This window comes from Centroberyx affinis, unplaced genomic scaffold (genome assembly GCF_046629955.1).
Source record: "Centroberyx affinis isolate AG114_WGS23_722 - 3 ecotype Tasmania unplaced genomic scaffold, CSIRO-AGI_Caff_v1 ptg003227l_1, whole genome shotgun sequence".
NCBI classification, from domain to species: Eukaryota; Metazoa; Chordata; class Actinopteri; order Beryciformes; family Berycidae; genus Centroberyx; species Centroberyx affinis.
In genome coordinates, this window is record NW_027281262.1 from 27,501 (window position 1) to 48,871 (window position 21,371).

The 21,371-nt window shown below is 45.1% G+C and overlaps 1 protein-coding gene and 1 pseudogene across 3 annotated transcripts in view; both read right to left on the reverse strand.

The window, feature by feature from the left end:
- Window positions 1–10,589, reverse strand: part of LOC139660157 (globoside alpha-1,3-N-acetylgalactosaminyltransferase 1-like) — a 26,903-nt gene extending 16,314 nt beyond the window's left edge. For 2 of the 3 annotated variants that reach the window (XM_071538226.1, XM_071538223.1), the window contains exons 1-3: window positions 10,517–10,589; window positions 10,092–10,270; window positions 4,608–4,695 (exon numbers count right to left, since the gene is read on the reverse strand). The gene's annotated coding sequence lies outside the window, so the exon portion shown is untranslated. Of the gene's footprint in view, window positions 1–4,607; window positions 4,696–10,091; window positions 10,295–10,516 lie in introns of those variants that run through there. The other variant, XM_071538225.1, reaches the window with a different exon arrangement.
- Window positions 10,590–12,991: 2,402 nt separating this feature from the next.
- On the reverse strand, window positions 12,992–13,910 carry LOC139660159 (uncharacterized; annotated as a pseudogene).
- Between the last annotated feature and the right edge of the window lie 7,461 nt (window positions 13,911–21,371).

A 21,371-nucleotide genomic window follows, 5' to 3' on the forward strand; every position in this document is an offset into this window, starting at 1 on the left:
GAGATTTGACACAATGGATAATATAACAAGCTTTTAAAATACAACACATTGTTAAAGATGAAACCAGTGGTTTCCAACCTTTTTGGCTTTTGACGTCTTACAGAAAGCAGTGTGTAGTCGGGTCACATTTCAGATGTCTATGAGTTGTTAACAGCTCCACCAAATAGTGCTTTTTCCCTCTAAACCTCACATGGTTTCATTTCAAGAAATGTTCAAATGATCCAATATTGCAGCAAAAATCAAAGACTAGACATAAAGTCCAAAAACTGAAAACGTTTGCTCTCCTCTCGTTACTTTCTGACTTCCCACGTTCTGTTTTTAGCTTCAACCCAGAAGTCATTGGCTCCAACTGGAAGCTAAAAACCTTGAAATCCAGCTCACAAAGACATAGTTCACATTTTAAAAATCTGTAACTGTTACCATGAAAAGTCAGGCTGTTGTAGTTTTTACCAAATCAAATTCAAACGGGAACAAATTCTTCATTACGCCGGGGGACTATTTTCTGTGCTACGGAACTACTTTCCTGAGATGGAAAACGTGTTTACAGTCGGCTTATTAAGTCGTTTGAGGAGAAAGTGGTCCGGCCCGGTGCATGGTGATGATGAAATATGCTGCAGAGCAGCAGCATGGCTCTGTGACGGGTTTTTAATCTTTTTAATACAATGGAGTTCTATGGCTGCTGGGACATGGCTGCACTGGGACCAGATACATGGACCAGACTTGTTGGCAAAACAAAATCATTGCTGATTTTGTTATATTTGTTTACGGTAAGAAATGCATTAAAAAACATCGGCCTTATCCTTTAATTCATGTTTTCTTCAGCCACTGTTAAAGAAACCCAGTCTTGACTCCACTTTACCAAGTAGTTAAAGGCTCGTCTCTAAACTACCTTTTATTTCAGAAATTTTGGAGAAAGTGATCTCAAAGCAACTCTTAGATGCGGTTGAAAGAAATAATGTTTCTGAGAAGTTCCAGTCGGGCGTTCATCAGCATCACAGCACTGAAGCTTCCCTCCTCCGGGTCAGAAGTGCCAAGCTGGTGAGAGCTGATGCTGTCAGAGCTCTGAGCTGCTCCCACATCACTGACCAGTCTGTTCTAATAAACAGACTGCAGCAATGTGCTGGTGTCTCTGAGACGGTGAACCGGTTTAGTCCTATCTTTCCAACGGGACTATGACAGTGTGGACTGGCAGCTTTACATCCTCAGCCTCTGAAACAACATGTGGGGTTCCGCAGGGCTCCATTCTGGGGCCAATATTGTTCTCTGTTACTGTATATGAAACCCTTGGTGCAAATGATCCGTCAGCATGACACTGCTTTTCACTTTTACACGGACGACACTCAGTTGTATCTTTCAATTAATCCAAATGATTTCAGTCGGCTGACCGTCTGACATGATCGGCTGGTATCAAGGACTGGATGGCTCACAACTTTCTCCAGCTGAATTCAGATAAAACTGAAGTTCTTCTTATCGTTCCTGAATGTTTTTCTAAACAATGTCAGCAGTCCCTCTGCTCTGCAATGTTAAGCCTGTGTCAAAACATCTAGCTGTCGTCTTTAACCCAAACTAAAATGTTTAACTTCATGTCAAGAAGTTGGTACAGTTGTGCTCAATTGAGGAGCATTGCCAAAATCAGTCCTTTTCTCTCTTCTCACAACACTGAATGGGTTTTTCATGCCTTTGTGACATCACGTTACTACTACTACCGCAATGCATTGTTTACCTTGTCTGAATTAGTTCAAAACTCTGCAGCAACATTGTTGATCAAAACTAAGCGTACGTCACACATTACACCTGTCTTACCGTCTTCACACTCGCTTCCAATAAAGTTAGGAATTGAGTTTAAAATTAAAAAAAAAAAAATCTATCTGTTTTTATTTTCTCTGTGAAGCACTTTATAAACTTTGTTTTTTGAAAAGTGCTATATAAATAAAGTTTATTATCATTATTATTTGAATTATTATTATTATTGTTATCATTATTATATATAACCCATTTGACAGCTCTTCATGCCTTACCGAGGCTTATACAAGTCAAGTCAAGTAGAATTTCATTTGTCCCCAGAGGGAAAATGGCTGTGCAGCAGTAAAAACAATATTAACACACAATATCAAAAAGAGAAGTATGAACGGATCTCTAGGTGTGTGTGTGTGTGTGTGTGTGTGTGTGTGTGTGTGTGTGTGTGGGGGGGGGGGGGTCAGACAAGATGGATTGTCTGACAGCACCTGATTTATATAACAGACAACTTGTTTGTTATATAAATCAGTCAGACTTTTCTGTTGAGTACCTGTGATACTGCTACAGACCTTAGTTAACGCATTTTTCTGTTTGAGATTGAGAGAAGCATACCAACAGATAAAAGAAAAAATACAAATCGACTCAATAAAGGATCTTACACAGCAGATTGGTGTTACGATCAAAGCTCAGCTTATTATCAGTTATAGTGCCCAGGTACTCGTATGACTTCTACAGCCTGACCATTCATTTTAGTGTTGACAGGATTGGAGTGATGACGTCTAAAATCAATACACATATCCTTGGTCTTTGTCACTTTCAATTCCAAAAAGGCTTCTTGACACCATTTAGAAAAATAATCTATGACAGGACCATGGGTGTGAAACATTACTTAAGGATTCCCTGGAAATGATGCATCCAGGTGGTTTTCCAACTGATGGATTACTACAGTCAATAAGACATGAATTTATGCTTCTTAACTTAACTCCTAATTAATCCATTTCACATTATCTATTGTAAAGCTCCTTATGCTTCACAAAGCGTTACTACACGACTAAAGTCTTTACAAATCAAGGCTGAGTGTCAGAAATGGGCATTAGTTAAGCATTTGTTCACCCTTAATGCATTAACTCTTAGTTAGTTATAAAGTGTTGCCGGTGTAAAGTGTGTTTGCTCACCGGGTCGGCAGTCTCCTCTCCTCACTAGACCAACACTGCTGTTCCCACAAAACCAGAATAACTGCTCTGACACAGTGAGTTTATCCATCAGGTGTGAACACCTTCACATGAAAGAGGCGGAGTTTGGAACAAACAGCCAATCACATAGAATGTATAGGATAGATTTCAAGATACCACTCATCACAAACAAGGCTCTGCATGGTCTCGCCCCTTCATGCATTTCCACACTCTTGCTTCCTTATTCCACCTCAGATCATCTTACCAAGGGCATTAAAGGTCAGGGCGGGCTGGCCACACCCCTGCTCAAACATGAACAATCAAACTTGAGAACAGGGTGAAAAAGACTCAAGAGCGCACCGTACCGATAAAGTTATCATGTAGAGGAACAGAGATAAAAGCTCTTTCAATATAACACTAACGACACAAATGCCAAAATGTCACAGCAAGAATCAGAAGAACTGAACACCACCTTTTTAACCGCAACAAACTACTAGATCAAATTTGAAACAAAACTTCTGATCGGCAACAAAAATGATCGGTCACGCTTTAATTTTCCGGGGTCTGCAATTTTCTAATAATTTCCTAGAGAGGAACTGTTAATTTCTTAGGAAGTTTCCTGGAAAGAACCATGAAATTATGCTCTAATTATCAGAAAAATAGAGAAAGAGTTCAATGGTAGTTGGTTAGTACCTGTTAATTTGTTTTGGATTCTCCAAGACAGAACCATGAAATTATGTAGTTATGTAGTAGTTCATTTCATACCTTTATTTAAACTCGAATAACCATTGAGGTTGCCCTCATTTACAATGATGTCGAGTTACAAACAAGTTCAAAGTTTTAAATAAATAGGACAAGACATAGATGAGAATAAAGAAAATCAATTAAAACAGTTACACATTGAGGCAGGGAGGTTTGTGATCATGGTTTTAAATTGTCCATAGGTTAGTAGAGTATTGATTTTTAGTGTGTGTTGAAGATCATTCCAAGAATTTGGAGCACTAAAATAAAAGGCTGATTGTCCAGATTTAGACCGTGCTTGGGGGACCTTAAGCATAAGCAAGTCATTTGAGCGAGTTTGATAGGGTCCAAGGTTCCAGTCCAGCATCATTGAAATGTAGGGTGGTAGCTTTCCAACGAGGGCTTTATATATAAACAAATACCAATGTTTATTACGCCTCTCTGCCAGAGAAGACCAACCCACCTTATTATACAGAATACAATGGTGAGTACCATAGCCATCACCAGTAATAAATCTGAGGGCAGAATGATAGAGCGTGTCTAGGGGTTTAAGAGTGGACAGAGCAGCATTTCTGTAAATTACATCCCCATAATCCAACACTGATGGAAAACTGCCTCAACAATCCTCTTTCTGCTAATCATAGTGAAGCTGGTTCTGTTTCTGTAAAAGAAGCCAATTTTTTGATGCAGTTTGCTAACAAGATTGTCTATATGGTATTTAAAAGTAAATTTCTCATCAAGCCAGATGCCAAGATATTTATATTCAGTAACTCTCTCAATGTTAGATCCATTCGCAGTGGATATATGCATACAATTGTGATCAATATTTCTGGCTCTAGTAAACAGCATGAATTTTGTTTTATTTGCATTAAGTACCAGTTTAAGATTGATAAGAGCATCTTGTAGAGCATTAAAGGAAAATTAGTTAAAATTAGAAATAAGAAGAATTCAACTCACCTGGTTACCATGGAGACCCTCCCCAGGGTTGGTGGGAGGAGCCAAGTAGCTTCAAGCTTCAGGAAGAGGATCTTGGGACTTTGTAGTCCTGTTTGGAGATCAGATTAGATGAAACTGTACTGAGTCGGTCAGATCCAGATCACAAGACAGATCCAGACTTCATAAAGTAGCAGCAGCTCTGGCTCTCATCACTTCAGCTGTGAGAGTCTGAAGCTGAAGGCTGATCTGCAGACAGCAGACCAGCCAGTATAATAATAATTACATATCGCATTTTTGTGGAGACTCAGTGGAGGGATTGTGGGCGGGGCTTAGCTCCCAGAGCTTCCAACAAACCAACCCCACTTAACAACCACAGCTGTCAGTCAAACCTCAGGAGAGGGAGGATTTATGGATCCATGCAGAAAACACACCCAACGTCTCTGGCCTTCTTTATGACTTCATGAGACTGGTAAAAGGAGTTTGACAAGGAGGAGCGCTTGGTTTGTAGTACGGGCTGTGCCAGGGATTATCAGTTTCTATCACTGTTCTTCTAAAGGCCGAGTCAGCCGCTCCCAACCGGTTTTCATTCTGATCTAATAGAGATGATTTAGACTGATCTAGAGAGACCTGGTAGGACAGAAAACCAGCAGGACTTCGGTCCTGGTTAGTGGCCAGTGACTCTATCATGAACCGTCTCATAGAAAACTGTGAAAACATGGGAGCAGAATTTACCGTGACCACATGCTGCAACTGGAAACAAAATTCATCCTGAGACTGATGCTTGTGCCAACAGCAGGTCTGCCAGGTTTGACTGGACGGACAAGGAGATACACCGTTTTGGAATTTGTGGCGCACTCTATTGGTCAAATTTAAAATGCTTTTGCCCAAATCTTTCTGTATCTGTACTGAAGATATGTATCACGTTTTATGAAGATTGGACACAGTCAAAAATTTATGACCAATTTTGTGTTGTAGCATGCTAGAAAAGTCATTGGCTAATATCAGACAAACCATGTAAGATATCAAAACACAAAATTAAATCTTTGGTCAGCTCAGTCCAAAGATGGCTCCTGCAAATTTTGGTGACAATTGGACCAATGGGGAAGGAGTTGGCAAAAACGTGTTTTTCAAAAAGGTCAAAATTGCAGAAACTCAAAATGGTGGACAGGTGAGGTCCGAGCGGGGCGAAGCCACAGAGAAGAACGAGTTGAGGGCGCAGAGTGTCGTTTCCACATCCGATCTGAAAAGGCCTTTAAAGGAGCTCAGTCTATGACTTCAGCTACTGAGATGTTACCATACGCCACCATCTGCTGTTCAGAACAGAATCTGCAGGCTGTTCTTCGACTGCAGAGTAACCATCTCTTTACTGTTTCCATCGGGCATAAAGTCCGTTTTCCAGTTTCCATCGAAAAACCAAACACAACTTACAGCGTGAGAAACAAACTGTTAGCGTCACAGCGGTCAAAACCCTCTTTGTCCTTCAAACACCTGACGACAACAGAGACTTTCCTACCTTTACTAGCATAGCGACACCCAGTGTACACGCAGTAAATAACAATTAAATTCTCCTTATTCCAACAACATATTTGGCTCCTACAGGCCACAACAAGCCACCACCAATATCTACCATTCTGCCAAATGGAAAGTCTCCACCATGTGCCATCTCACGGGAAACTGCAAAAACGTAGGAAGAGAAAAAATAAATAAGTTTAGCCATAAGCAATGATTGCAAAGTCCAAGACAGACAGACAGGCAGTCTGTCCTGACCTGTCCTGACCTGACCTGTCCTGACCTGTCTTGTCCTGTCCTGACCTGTCCTGACCTGACCTGTCCTGACCTGACCTGTCCTGACCTGTCCTGTCCTGACCATGAAGCCTGTCCTGTCTTGTCCTGTCCTGACCTGTCCTGACCTGACCTGTCCTGACCTGACCTGTCCTGACCTGTCCTGTCCTGACCATGAAGCCTGTCCTGACCTGACCTGACCTGACCTGTCCTGACCTGACCTGTCCTGTCCTGTCCTGACCATGAAGCCTGTCCTGTCCTGTCCTGACCTGTCCTGGCCTGTCCTGACCATGAAGCCTGTCCTGTCCTGTCCTGACCTGTCCCGACCTGTCCTGGCCTGTCCTGTCCTGACCATGAAGCCTGTCCTGTCCTGTCCTGTCCCGACCTGTCCCAACCTGTCCTGGCCTGTCCTGACCTGACCATGAAGCCTGTCCTGTCCTGTCCTGACCTGTCCCGACCTGTCCTGGCCTGTCCTGTCCTGACCATGAAGCCTGTCCTGTCCTGTCCTGTCCCGACCTGTCCTGACCTGTACTGGCCTGGCCTGTCCTGACCATGAAGCCTGTCCTGTCCTGTCCTGTCCTGTCCTGTCCTGACCTGTCCCGACCTGTCCTGGCCTGTCCTGTCCTGGCCTGTCCTGACCATGAAGCCTGTCCTGTCCTGTCCTGTCCCGACCTGTCCTGACCTGTCCTGGCCTGGCCTGTCCTGACCATGAAGCCTGTCCTGTCCTGTCCTGTCCTGTCCTGACCTGTCCTGACCTGTCCTGGCCTGGCCTGTCCTGACCATGAAGCCTGTCCTGTCCTGTCCTGTCCTGTCCTGTCCTGACCTGTCCCGACCTGTCCTGGCCTGTCCTGTCCTGACCATGAAGCCTGTCCTGTCCTGTCCTGTCCTGTCCTGTCCCGACCTGTCCTGACCTGTCCTGGCCTGGCCTGTCCTGACCATGAAGCCTGTCCTGTCCTGACCATGAAGCCTGTCCTGTCCTGTCCTGTCCTGTCCTGTCCCGACCTGTCCTGACCTGTCCTGGCCTGGCCTGTCCTGACCATGAAGCCTGTCCTGTCCTGTCCTGTCCTGTCCTGACCATGAAGCCTGTCCTGTCCTGACCTGTCCTGTCCTGTCCTGACCTGTCCTGACCTGTCCTGTCCTGACCTGTCCTGACCTGTCCTGGCCTGTCCTGTCCTGACCATGAAGCCTGTCCTGTCCTGTCCTGTCCTGTCCTGTCCCGACCTGTCCTGACCTGTCCTGGCCTGGCCTGTCCTGACCATGAAGCCTGTCCTGTCCTGTCCTGTCCTGTCCTGACCATGAAGCCTGTCCTGTCCTGACCTGTCCTGTCCTGTCCTGACCTGTCCTGACCTGTCCTGACCTGTCCTGTCCTGTCCTGTCCTGACCTGACCTGTCCAGTCCTGTCCTGTCCTGTCCAAAGGTAAGCCTGCTCCAGTTTACACTGACTGTATTGTAAGTGTATTGGGTGTAGGACAGGCTCTGATAAGCTCTGAGGCCTGATCAACACAGCTGGGACAAACACAACGTCATTTATGAGACCGTCTCCTAGAGGCCTGTTTCCTTCCTGGTAAACTGGCTCTATGTGAGACGCATTCGTCTTCCACTTGCTAAGGGAAATGCTACAGCTGTGTGTGTGTGTGTGTGTGTGTGTGTGTGTGTGTGTGTGTGTGTGTGTGTGTGTGTGCCCTGCCCCTGCTCCTAATGATGTCACTGTCACCGGCTATGAGAATGTGTTGGGTGTCTGTGGAGTCAGATGACATCACCCTGACGCTCCTGCTGATGCTCCCAAAGCAAAGCTTCCTGCTTTGATCAGGTGTCACATGGGCAGGCCCGCGGTGGACTGGTGTGAGGCCAGCAGAGACCGACCGGCTGCTGGGACTGCGAGGACAACATCAAACCGGTTTGGATTCAGGGGCGGGGCTCTCCTGACCACAGCGGTCAACAGCCAATCAGATCTCAAGTGGAAGTTCAAGACACAAAGCAGATGTTTCTCTCTCACCTCTAATTCCCGCTGAACAGAAGAGTCAAAAGCGTCTTGTAAACTGTAGTTCCGTTTGCCTGACTGTGATTGGCTGAGAGAGAACCGCGAGGTCGAGGTTCTCTCTCAGCAGAATAGCAGGTTTGCATCATGGGAAAACGCTGTGAGGGCGTCATGGAGACGCTCAGTCAGATCCGCTGACAGGAAGTGCAGCGAGATTCAAACTGAGGCGATAAATTTGACAAACTCTCCAACTAGAAGTCGTGTGATGTGGAGCTGACTTTACAAGACTGAAACCTGAGACTGACGCTGACAACAGCCAATGGGAGTCCAGATACAGGAGGAAGAGAGAGAGAGAGAACCAGAGGAGAAGGTCCGCTCACAAAGATAGTTTATATGAGAAAGATTCCCCACTCCACCCTCCTGCACTCTTGACAAGTTACTATACAATTTCATTTGGAGGAATAAATGTCATGAGATGGTATAAAATGGCAGCGTGGCTGAATTACAAATGAATTGAAGGCAGTCTCTCACACACACACACACACACACACACACACACACACACACACACACACACACACCCACACACACACAGAGCATCCTGCTGCTCTAACTCAACCTTGAACCTTTTTGCTTCAGCTTCAGTCTGATCAGGCTTCTCTCACTCACACACACACACACACACACAGACACACACACACACACACACACAGATGTCCATTGATTTTAGAGGAAACCCCCTGGCTCCTGTACACACCACTATCCAGGGCCAGGTGGTGCAGAGTGTGGAGACATGTCTGGGAACAGAGGTCAATGCTGACCGTGTTTCACAGATCTGTTATTCAGTCAGTTTTGTGTTTTCTGTGATCTGTTGGTTCAGAAATCTAAGAGTGAAAAGTAAAAACGCTCTGAGCCGGAGAGTGAAGCACTGCAGCAAAGTTACAGGAGTCAGTCAGGCTGGTCTGCAGAACTATCCAAGAGATGCTGACCCACTACACTCAGAGTCCAGATCCCAGACCCCCACTACACTCAGATCCCAGACCCCCCACTACACTCAGAGTCCAGACCCCCCCCACTACACTCAGAGTCCAGACCCCCCCCCCCCCCCCCCCCCACTACACTCAGAGTCCAGACTCTCCCCTCAGGTACCGAGGATTAACACAAACAGACACAAGCACTCAGTCCTTCCAACAGCTATTAGCTTGTTAAACAGACAGGCACTTGCACTTTACTGTAATACACTTTGCTGTAATACACTTTGCTGTAATACACTTTACTGTAATACACTTTACTGTAATACACTTTACTGTAATACACTTTGCTGTAATACACTTTACTGTAATACACTTTACTGTAATACACTTTACTGTAATACACTTTACTGTAATACACTTTGCTGTAATACACTTTGCTGTACCCTGGACTACAACCCACTGCCATGTGTGTCTGATTATGTCTTTTTTTTTTTTACTTTTGTCTTGTTCTTCGTGTTTATTGCTGTGTTGCTTCTGGCCTGCGAAACCATCGCCCTCTGGGATTATAATACAGTTGACCTTGAACACACACACACACACACACACACACACACACACACACACACACACACTCAGTAACTAACAGGGTTCACACACAGGTGGAAGAAACGTCATCACGGTGACACCGCCTGCTCTAACGGAGGCAGACTTTGAGTTGTGGCACTTCCGTTACAGTAATTTCACGTTAGAAATCCATGACGTCACACTCACCTGCCGCTGATTCACCACTCGCTGTCTGTCTGTCTGCTCTCTGCCCCTCGCGCTTCACGTTACGCCGTTTCCCACACAGCTCGCTCCACTAACAGCGCGTGCCGCCAGACTTCACCTGGGCGGCCTGTCGCCTCCGTCTGACCGGGCGGAGTCTCACTAAAGTCCCGGAGAGTCTGGAGCTGCGCACCGCGGAGGGGACAAAGCGCTTCACAACCAGGAAGTAACAAGACACAGCAAAGACACACACACACACACACACACACACACACACGGAGTCCTGCCCCGCCCCTCCCGTTTTAGCAGTGAGTGCATAAACATTTCCCCCACTTAAAAGTTTGATTGTTGTTGTTATTATTAGGCTATTATTATTATAATCATTATTATTATTATATTATGATGGCCTGTCTGTTGTTTTTTATTCTTACCGTGTGTAGTTCACGAGAGAGTCTGTTTGTTTGCTCACCGGTCGGCAGTCTCCTGTCAGTTCCGCATGGTCCTAAAGCCCTCCTGTCACTGTAGCGTGATACGCATGCGCGCTCTACTGGCCCGCACCATGATTAATTGGTTTAATACATTTATTATTTTTGGATGCGTGGAAACTTGAGAGCGTGAGAAATGTGTATCTGTAGTTAAAGGAATAGTTTGGTATTTTAACCCAAGGGCCCAGATGACTTCAGGTTACTAAACATAATCCCCGGTTCTTTGATCACTTCGCTCAGTGTGTCACTGTGGGAATCGCCTCGGCGTGACCAACTACGGAAGCTCCAGTGACTCCACGGGTTCATTCCATTTGGTAACGATGTCTCCTCGTCTCCTCGCCTCGCGTCTCTTCCTCGACTCCTCGGTCAAAGGTCACGGAGGAAACGAGGAGAAGATGCGAGGAGGCGAGTGAACCTGGGCTGCGGTCCAATAGTGTTTCTGCTTAGGAAGGTTCCTCACTGAGTGGAAGTTTCTCAGTGTCAGCCATGATAAGAGCTGTTTGAATCCTCTAAACACTAAGGAAAGGAGCTTCAATGCTTCCTTACTTAGCTCCTTTAGCATAGGAGACACTGGAGCCTCCTTTACCAAAGGAAAGGAGATAACGCCGTCCCACAATTCCTTGCGGCAGCGGCATTTAAAGCGACGCACCGTTCCTCCGTTCACGAAAACAAACGATCAGACCGACAAGAGACGCAGATCATCATCAAGTTCCCGTTGCTTATTCAGCATTTTCCATCTTATGCCATAACTTGCTAATATGCTAATATGTTCTGAACAACATGTTAAACCCAGAGGAGAACTGGGTTCCCTCCTTCCCTGCAAGGAGGGAAGTGATGGTGAAACGCCTCTCTGTTATCAAAGAACCAGGGATTACATTAAGTAACCCAAAGTTCTTTTTCTAACTTCGTTCGGTGTTTCACTACGGGAGATATAGAGCACTCTTTTTTTTTAAATTGGTTTATTTTTCAGGGACAATGCACATCAATCAACAGTCAAACTGTAAATGAGCCAGAGTTAGCCAGAAAGGCTCGTTTTCATCTGCTGTCCCTGGCCAGATGTTCAAAAGGCAGCCTAAAAAAAATGCATGTGTTACAGAGATAAAGAACTAAGTAAGTGACACAAGAGACACAATAAAACAAGAAAGGACAGATTAGCAGACAATAGCATGTAGACAAAACAGATGCACATATAAGCACAGTGTACATAAGACACTAAAGCAGAGCGGACACAATAACAGACTATAGCAGGCTTCAGACAGAACAAACACACCTAGAGTAAAAGCACATATGTGACACTAGAGGACACAGCGTACACATCAGCACAGACATGCTGCACTGAACAAGACAAACTCACAAACTAGAGCCAAGACAAGCAAGCAGGACGAGACAGCTGGCAAGAAGACGGCAGAAGCATGGGCTGCAGTTCTAATGTAAACATGTCTGGCTGTTAATAAGCCGTAGTTTCAGCTTCCCGAAGCCATAAACAATGTTGAGCCGGTAGTGATTATTACACAGACCCTGGCGCCAAGGATGGCCCCGAGACATCCGGCCTGTAAAACCTTACAAAAGTGTGAGGCGTAGCCCAGCTGTCCTGTACTGAAACCCCCCTGAACAGGGCCCATGAGGTGGCCATGCCCCTCCTTGAATGAGCCCTGAAACCCTGGGGGGGCTGCAAACCCTTACATCTATAGGCCAGAGATATAGCCTCCACAATCCAGTGGGACAGCCTCTGGCGGGACAACGGCTTGCCCTTATAGGGAGTGGCCCAGGACACAAACAGCTGATCCTCTCTCCTCTGCTGTCCTACTCACATACACATGCAGAGCCCTCACCGGGCATAATGTGTTAGCCTCTGCTCCTCCACTGAGGAGAATGGAAGGGGGTGAAAAGCCGAAAGCTCCACTGTGGGACATCTGTAGGCTGACTCCATCGCTTTAGGCACAAAGGCCCGGGCCGCAGGCAGACTTAGGTGAGCCCTGGAGCAAACCGCAAGCAGGAAGGGCAGAAGGACAAAGCCAGTAAGTCACTCACACGCTTTGCTGTGGTTAAAGCTAAGAGCAATACTGTCTTCAGTGAAATAAACTTCATCGCCTCTATAGGCTCAAATGGGTGACGAGAAAGGGCGTCCAGCACCACCGACAGCTCCCACAGAGGGGCCAGGGGCCTGGAAACCGGGAGCTGACGGCGTGCACCCTTCATAAAGCGACAAACTAAAGGATGCTGCCCCACAGGCTTATCCCCGAAGCCCACATGACACGCTGAGATGGCCGCTAAGTACGCTTTAATTGTAGAAAAGGCCTTCCCCATATCTACTAATTCCTGCAGGAAACACAGCAGGTCGACCACCGAACACTGAAAAGGAACGGTGTGTCTCAAGTCACTGAATCGTGTCAGTGACCCGCTCAGGCAGGCCTGCAGCGTTCAGGTTCCCCCTCTGACGGGCCGAGCCCAGAGCGCTATGCGGTCTGGGTGAGGACAGAGGATCCCTGCGTATGGGGGGAGGCCACGGCTCGCCTGCCAGAAGCTGTATTATTTCTGCCACCCAATGCTTGGCCACCGCGGCGCTGTCAGGATCAGCGACAAGCCCTGCTCTCTCACCCCGGTTAGGGTGGGGGAGATCAGACCGAGAGGGGGGAACGCATAGAGCAGCACGTTCGGCCGCGGGCGGGCCAGAGCATCCACACCCAGAGGTGCGTTTACCTCCGACAGGGAGAAAAACAACGGACACTGAGCGTTTTCCTGCGAGACGAAGAGATCTACGGCTGCCCGGATGTTTTTCTGCCAAATTTGCTCCACCACCTGTGGGTGAAGCGCCCGGTCTCCGTACAGGGGGTTCCCTCGGGACAGAAGATCCGCCCCCCCCCTGTTCAAAACGCCCGGCACACGTGTCGCTCGAAGGGACGGGAGCCCGGTGCCGCTCCGTACGATTATTTTCCGAGCTAAAGACACGGCGACCTTGGAGAAAGGGCAGAGAATGTTTTAGTGCAAAAAACACTACCTAAAGTTCCAAGACGTTTATGTGAGCCTGAGCCAGCCTCGGGCCCCGGGTGCCGTTCACCGCTCTGCCCGACATGGTCGCTCCCCATCCTGACAGGGACGCGTCCGTTGTCATGGTTACTCTGGATGACACTGCTCCCAGCGGGACACCTGACACGAGGGCCGTCGTGTCCCTCCACTGGCGGAGAGCCACCACACACTGGAAATCCCTCATCATTAGAAGCCCCAGATGAACAACAGAAATGACTGAAGCCATGAGGCCAAGCAGGCAGAGTCTGAATGATACGACTTTTCCCAGCCGGAAGAGGGAGAGACACTGTGTGAGAGATGAAGATGATGTCATCAAGAGGAAGATGATGTCATCAAGACGGGACGGATGCACCTAAACCGAGCTCCGATCGACCAACAAATAATGTGATTTTTATTGTGATCCTCCACTCGTGCATCTGTTTGTAACTTTAGTATCCTGAACACCTATATCGTCTTATTTGGCGGCAGCTATAATATCAGTTTAGCGGTTAGAAACTGATTTCCACCGCGACACCGTCGACCAACAATCAATTCAACATGCTACAGCTGATCAAGAAAAGCGATGACATGGATAGGCCTACGTCGGAGGAATCTGAACAAAGACTATCTGTGCCCAGAGCTGATATCAAAGACACAATAAGCAAGCAGATGGATATTCTATTTCAGGACTCTGATTTCATCTGCAAAATCTGCAAGATATTGATGGATTCTCTCATCGATCCTGTCAAGAAGGCTATCACCGACTCCATCACGGAATCGGTAAAGGAATCCCTAATGTATGAATTCAGAAACACGATCAGGAAACTTGATGAACTACAAAAGAAGTATGATGATCTGGAGGACACCTTAGACGAACAAGGTTAAATAAAGGTTTAATAATAAATTTAATAACAAGAGCAGTACAAGAAGGAACTGGAAAACGATTGTGAAAACACTAATAAGGTTATTAGTGACATTTTTTAAAATAATCTCAACATAGAGGTGCAGCCCTCTTCTTACTGTTGGACTGAAGCCCAACAGTAAGAAAGCCAAACCAAGGGGAATTATTGTCAAGTTTGCTCAATACAGCGTCAGGGACAAGGTTTTCAAAGCGAAGAAAAGGCTCAAGGGATCTACACCAAAGATGCACATTCTGGAGAATCTAACGACCAAGAGAGTGAAACTGCTTGATGACTTGTGTAAAGAAAACAAGGATAAGCTTGTGGCCAGTTGGACTCAGGATGGACGCATCTACCTGCTTACAAACTCAAACCAACGACATGTTATCAGTAAACTGACGCCAGTAAGTTGCGCTTTTCCTAAAGTTGGATCACTTGATTACATCTCTTTATATTTATATTTACTGCTTGATGTAGTTGTTTTCGGCCTTCTTTGTTTGTTTGTTTTTGTTTTATTATTATTATTATTATTATTATTATTATTTATTATTATTATTATTTCTAAGCTTTAGATGTGAGGTTTTTTAGTATGGTCTTACTTCATTATTACATTAGTCACTCAACACTATATCACTTTGTATGGGCCTTAATGATATAAACTGTTATGAAGTATTTGAACAGCATTGCTTTAACATCGGTGGGAGGCTAAATTGTAAGCGTTTTACACCTGACCAGCTGAAACATATAAATAACAAAAACGACTATTCATTGCTACATCTTAACACTATAAGTCTGAATAAGCATCACATAGGCCGTAGTTTTGATGTAATTGGCTGCAGTGAAACCTGGCTTATGATAGATCATATGTGGATATTCTTAACCTTGATGGTTACAGATTATATAACAGAAATAGACTTGGCAGACCAGGTGGTGGAGTGTGTTTATATGTAGATTCAGGACACTCCGTAAATATTTGTGATGACCTCATCCTTGAAGATGGTCACTCAGATTCTCTATTTATTGAGATAAATGTAAACAATGGTAAAAACTTAATTGTTGGAGTGATTTTTCGACCCCCAGACTCTGACTTTGACACTTTCAAGATTAAACTGGATGAACTCTTCTATTGCATAAATAAAAATAATAAAAATTGTTTTATTCTTGGGGATTTTACTATCGATATTTCTAAAGAGGATAATGTTAAAAACGATTTTATTAACATTATATTCTTCATCCTTTTTCTCCACCATAAATACATTTACTAGAGTAACGAAATCCAGCAAGTCAATCATTGATACCATCATTGAATATAGTCAAAATGCTTGTATTGATTCAGGTGTAATATTTCCGGACATTACAGACCATTTTCCTATTGTATTATTCATTGATCTTGCTAAAAAGATTGATGATTCACCTCCTAAAACAAAAGTTAAAGTTCTGAATGAAAAAACCTTGCAACAACTATGCAAAAACCTGCGAGCCAAAACATGGGACTCAGTCTATAACTGTAAAGATCCAGACACCGTATATAATGTTCTAATTAGTGAAATAACTGACTCCATTGATCGCACCTGAAAAGACCATTAAACGTGGTGCTGCAGATCAGAAATTACAGCTTACTAGTGGTGTCTTAAAATCCATCAATAAAAAGAACAAACTTTATAAGCGCCATATTAAAAATCCAAGCGATGCAAATAAAGAATCATATACAAAATACAGAAATAAACTCACACATGTAATACGAATGAGTAAGCGAAGACACTACACTGAGCTTATTAAAGCTTCTCAGGGTGATCAAAAGCAATCCTGGAAGGTGCTCAACAAAGTCCTCAGCCGGTCACAAAAACACTCTGCTTCCTGACACCAAAATCAAACACAATGCCAGAAATGCCAGCAATGATTTTGACAATGCTGATCTTGCAGCTTCAACAATCATTTTATCTCCATAGGTGAAAATCTCTCTAATAAAATTAGTCAACCACAGGGTGCTACTTTCAGACAATATCTTAAAGGTAATTATTTGAATTCATTCTTTTTGACGCCAACTGACAGAAATGAAGTCTTTAAAATCATTATGAATATGAAAAGTTCCCATACAGCTGGCAAAGATGAAATCTGTAGCAAAATTCTTAAAACTATTGTGAATGAAATTGTGGAGCCACTTGTTTACTCTAACAATCTCTCTCTGCTTTGTGGGGTTGTGCCTAAAATGACAAAGATTGCTAGAATTGTACCAGTCTTTAAGTCTGGTGAAAAAAGTGATATGCACAACTACCGAAACTATATCTATATTGCCTACTCTCTCCAAAGTATTGGAGAAAATTGTGTATAGTAGACTTAGTGATTACTTAGATAAATCAAATATTCTTGTTCCATCACAGTATGGCTTTAGAAAAAAGAGCACCACTTGTTTAGCGATGCTTGATCTTTTCGAAAAAATCAATGACACTATTGATAAAGGCGACTGCAGCACTGGAATTTTCCTTGATTTATCAAAAGCATTTGACACTATTGACTTTGAAATTCTTCTAAACAAACTACAACATTATGGTGTCAGAGACACAGGGCTCAGTTGGTTCAGAAGCTATATTATGGGAGGAAGCAATATGTTTATGTAAATGGTCACAAATCTCAAAGTAAAACCATCAAATATGGGGTCCTCCAGGGATCAATTTTAGGGCCGCTCCTCTTCAGTCTGTATATAAATGATTTTGTGAATTCCTCTAGCATTCTACATAAAGTATTATTTGCTGATGATACAAATTTATTCTTATCACACAAAAATCTAAATGATCTGCAAAATAATCTAAATGAGGAACTGGTTAAGATGGATACATGGTTTAAATGCAATAAATTATCCTTAAATATAAGCAAGACAAACTTCATTGTTTTTCACTCCAATAGAAATCAAAATAATGTTGAACATGTTTGTATCAAAATAAACGGTCGGGTTATTGAGAGAGTGAAGTCCACCAAATTCCTGGGGGTTCACATTGATGAATTTCTAAACTGTAAGGGCCATATTGATGAATTGACGAAAAAAAATTGTCCAAATATGTTGGTTTATTTTTCAAGTTGAGAAATTTTCTTCCGCTTGAAGCACTTCTAACCTTATATCAGTCTTTATTTGAGCCTCATATAAATTACTGTAATGTTATATGGTGCAATACTTTCCCTAGTTATCTTGAGAAACTACAGATTTTACAGAAGAAAGTTATACGTGCCATATCATGGTCCAAGGTAAAGCTCCCACTGACCTTTTCCACAGCTACAGTCTTCTGAATCTTACTGAATGTAATATCTTTCACAATGCTTGTATAATGTATAATGTTGTATACATGCTCAACGACAGACTTTGTGACCTTATTCCGACTTACCTTCCCTCGCATACATATAAGACTAGACAAAAGCATCTTATAAAGGGTAAGAAACGTAAACTTAAATGTATGAACTTTAGTGTGGTTTGCAGAGGTCCACAGGTGTGGAATGGGCTTGACAACACTATAAAAATGTCATTATCTGTGTCTGTTTTCAAAAAGAGTTTAAGGCAGCAGTTGCTACTAAAATATATTTAAGCTTGAACCCCTATTGAACCCCAGATCCCTGAGATGATTTATCACCGTAGCAGAATCCCTGACTGCCTGTTCCCGCGAGTGGGAGCATATCAGATAGTCGTCTATGTACGAGAATATTCTGATGCCGCTGTTCCTTAACGGAGACAGAGCTGCCTCCACACACTTGCTGAACACCCTCGGGGCTAATGACAGCCCGAAAGGGATGGCTTGGTATTCGTAGGCTCTGCCCTGATAAGCAAACCTGAGAAATTTCCTGTGAGCGGGATAAATGGTGATATGAAAATATGCGTCAGAGAGATCGATTGTTACAAACCAATCGCCCGGACGGATTGAGCGACAGAGCGCTTTGTGTGTTAACATCCTGAACGTCTATTTCCGTAGGTGTCTGTTTAACATATGGAGATCTAAAATGGGGCGAAGGGATGAGCTCCCTTTCTTCGGAACGAGGAAGTAACAGGAGTAAAAACCTTGTTGAGCTTCCTCGCTCGGGACGGCTCTGATCGCTTGTTTGCTTCATAGGGATGTTATTTCGTCCTCTAGGACTCGTGCTGAATCCCCCTTGGCCACTGAAACTAACACACCTTTGAATCTGGGTGGTCTCACAGCGAACTGTAGTCTGTACCCCTGAGAAATAGTGGACAAAACTCACGGGTGAACTGCACATGTGCGCCGTTGGTCTACCCGGGCAGGGAGTGAGGCCTTTGTAGTCGCACTGCAGTGACGTCACCCCCCGGGCCTCCTTCGCTGCAATGGCAGCGAAGGAGTGTTTGCCCCATGGCTTTGGGTTTTCTGACCGAGGCTGCTGATTAGTCTGTTGGCCAGCTGCCTGCCTCTGTGGTTTGGCACCCCCCTGTCTCCCCCGAAGCCAGCCCTTAGTCCCTGAGGGGGGCGAGGGATGTGTTTCCGGGGTAGGCAGAGGTCAAAGGCTTCACCTTCTTGTTTCCTGAGTGTGCTGGTTTCCCTCATCTTTTCCAGAGCTGGACCGAAAAGACCTTTGGTGGGGTCGTATGCGGCGTCCATCACCTCTGCCTTCTGTCCATCACTCAGGCCTGAGAGGTTCAGCCACAGGGCCCTCTCACCTGAGACTGCAAGTCCCATCACTCGACCGCAGCCTTGCACTGCGCCGCGTGAGGAGCGCAGGATGAGGTCGTTCACCACACAGATCTCGTCCCAGAGGGCCGGGTTAGGTGACCCTGTGTCCAGCTGTCGGCCCATCTCTTCTAGGTTTTCCGCCTGGTACGCAGATAGCAGTGTTATTGCGTTTAGAGCGTACGCTGACTGTGCTGCGTAGTTGTACATCCTCTGGAAAACGGAGGCGGTGAAGCACTCCGTTTTGCTAGGCAGAGAAATGATGGAGGAGGCTGAGAGAGAGCAGCGGTCAGGGAAGAGGTGATAAGCCACTGAACGCTCCACCACTGGGGGTTCGGCCAGCCCCGGTTCCCCCATCCTGTGGATCTCCAGCTTAGAGTAGCCCTTGGTGGGAAGCTTACTCCTAAACGTACTGGACCGGTACCGGCTCATTTCCTTCATACAAGCGAGCACTGCTGGTAGGAGTTGTTTTGATGGCGGTTGGGCTGGTAGGAGCCTCTTACTGTCATACAGGTCTCTCTCCGCCTGTAATGTAGGAGGTTCAGAATGAAAAGTTGACTATCATCATGGGCATGGGATCAGAATGCATGGAAATAAGGCAGGAAACTTCAATCTTCTGAACAAAGGTTTAATTTCTCCAAATCAAAGAATTGCATTTATGAGCATGAAAGGAAGAAAAACAAACATGGGCTTGAATCTGAAAGAAAACAAATACAAGATTAAAACTTAACACAAATTAGGCTCACATGTCCATCTTAAAGAAATAAGAATAAATAAAGTTTCCAGTTAAACTAACATGGACATAGGATAAGAACTAAAGAGTAAAAAACTCCTCTTACCAGAACTGCCACCCCATGCGAAGGTGAGAGAGTGAGTGAGAGGGAGTGCAGTCTTCAAATAAGGAGTGATCAGGTGAACTCAATCAGGTAAATGAGGGGTGACAAAGGGTGAAACAAGAGCCAATTAATGATGAGGAAAGGAGAGGAAAGGAAGTGAGGTAGGTGAGGAAAGGAAGTCAAAAATATGAAAGAAAATAGGGATCTTTACTACTCCGCCCCCTCGGCATCCTGGGCTGCTGGCCATTGTATCCCCAGTTTGGATGCGGCCTGTTTGCAGACCTCGTATAAGTTGCTGTCCACCGGGGGAACAGCCTCGGATGCGCTGGGGGGTCTGGACTGTTGAATAGGGAAGGTGGAGTAATCCTCCTCTTCCTCCATCCCCCTCTGCATCCTCACAGCCCGGTTCCACTTCAAGGAGCTCCTTGAAAAGTGGAGGCATGTCCGGGGACTCAGCGTCCATCACCTCCGCCCAGGACGGTGCGGCTCGCGACTGATAGGAGCTGGTTGAGGCTTTTGGGGTGGCTCCTGACAGGCATGGGTCCTGATTATTGGCCACCGCCACTCTCAGCCTTCTTTCCAGGATCTTTTCTGGCACTGACGCGCAGTGGGAACATGACTGGGGGTCAGCCAGCAATGCTTGAGCGTGCTTAGCGCCCATGCAATTTATGCATAGCAATGCAATTGGTTGCTTCCGTAGTTGGTCACGCCGAGGCGATTCCCATCGTGAAACACCGAACGAAGTTAGAAAAAGAACCGAATTCTATTTGATAGGAACTATTTCTTCTCAAAAACGCTCTGCCAACAGCTGGTGTAGCTCCGCAGAGCCAGAATACAAAAATAACTGCTGACAGAAAGCTCAGGGTTTTTTTGTTTTTTTTTGGAAAGATAAGACTCATGTCATGAGATGTGACCCCCCCCTTCCCCATAACAACAGAACAATAGAACAAATATTACCAATGACATTATTATCAATTACCTTTAATGATCTGGCTGACAACTCTCACATACACAATGTCACATGACTTGTGGTTGGCTAAGTGAAGAGAGTTTGCAGCCTGGAGGAAACAGCTGCTTCCCCCCCCCCGCCACCCCCCGCTTACCCAGGACCGATGAAAAAAACAGGAAGCAACTTCTGTCAGTGTTTTCCTCTACAGATTAGAAAGTCGGTTTGAGGTTTGAGGTTAAGGATCCTACCAGGAAACATTAGACATGTTTGATACATGAAGTATGGAGAATTGTGTTGTGTTTGTACAACTGTATGACTGTGTATATGATGATGTTGTGAAATTTGTCAAGATGTGTATTCGATGCTCACAGATGTGAAAACACAGCTAGTGAGATGGAGTCCTGGGTGCTGCAACCATAATGTGACACTAACACAGCTATGCATGCT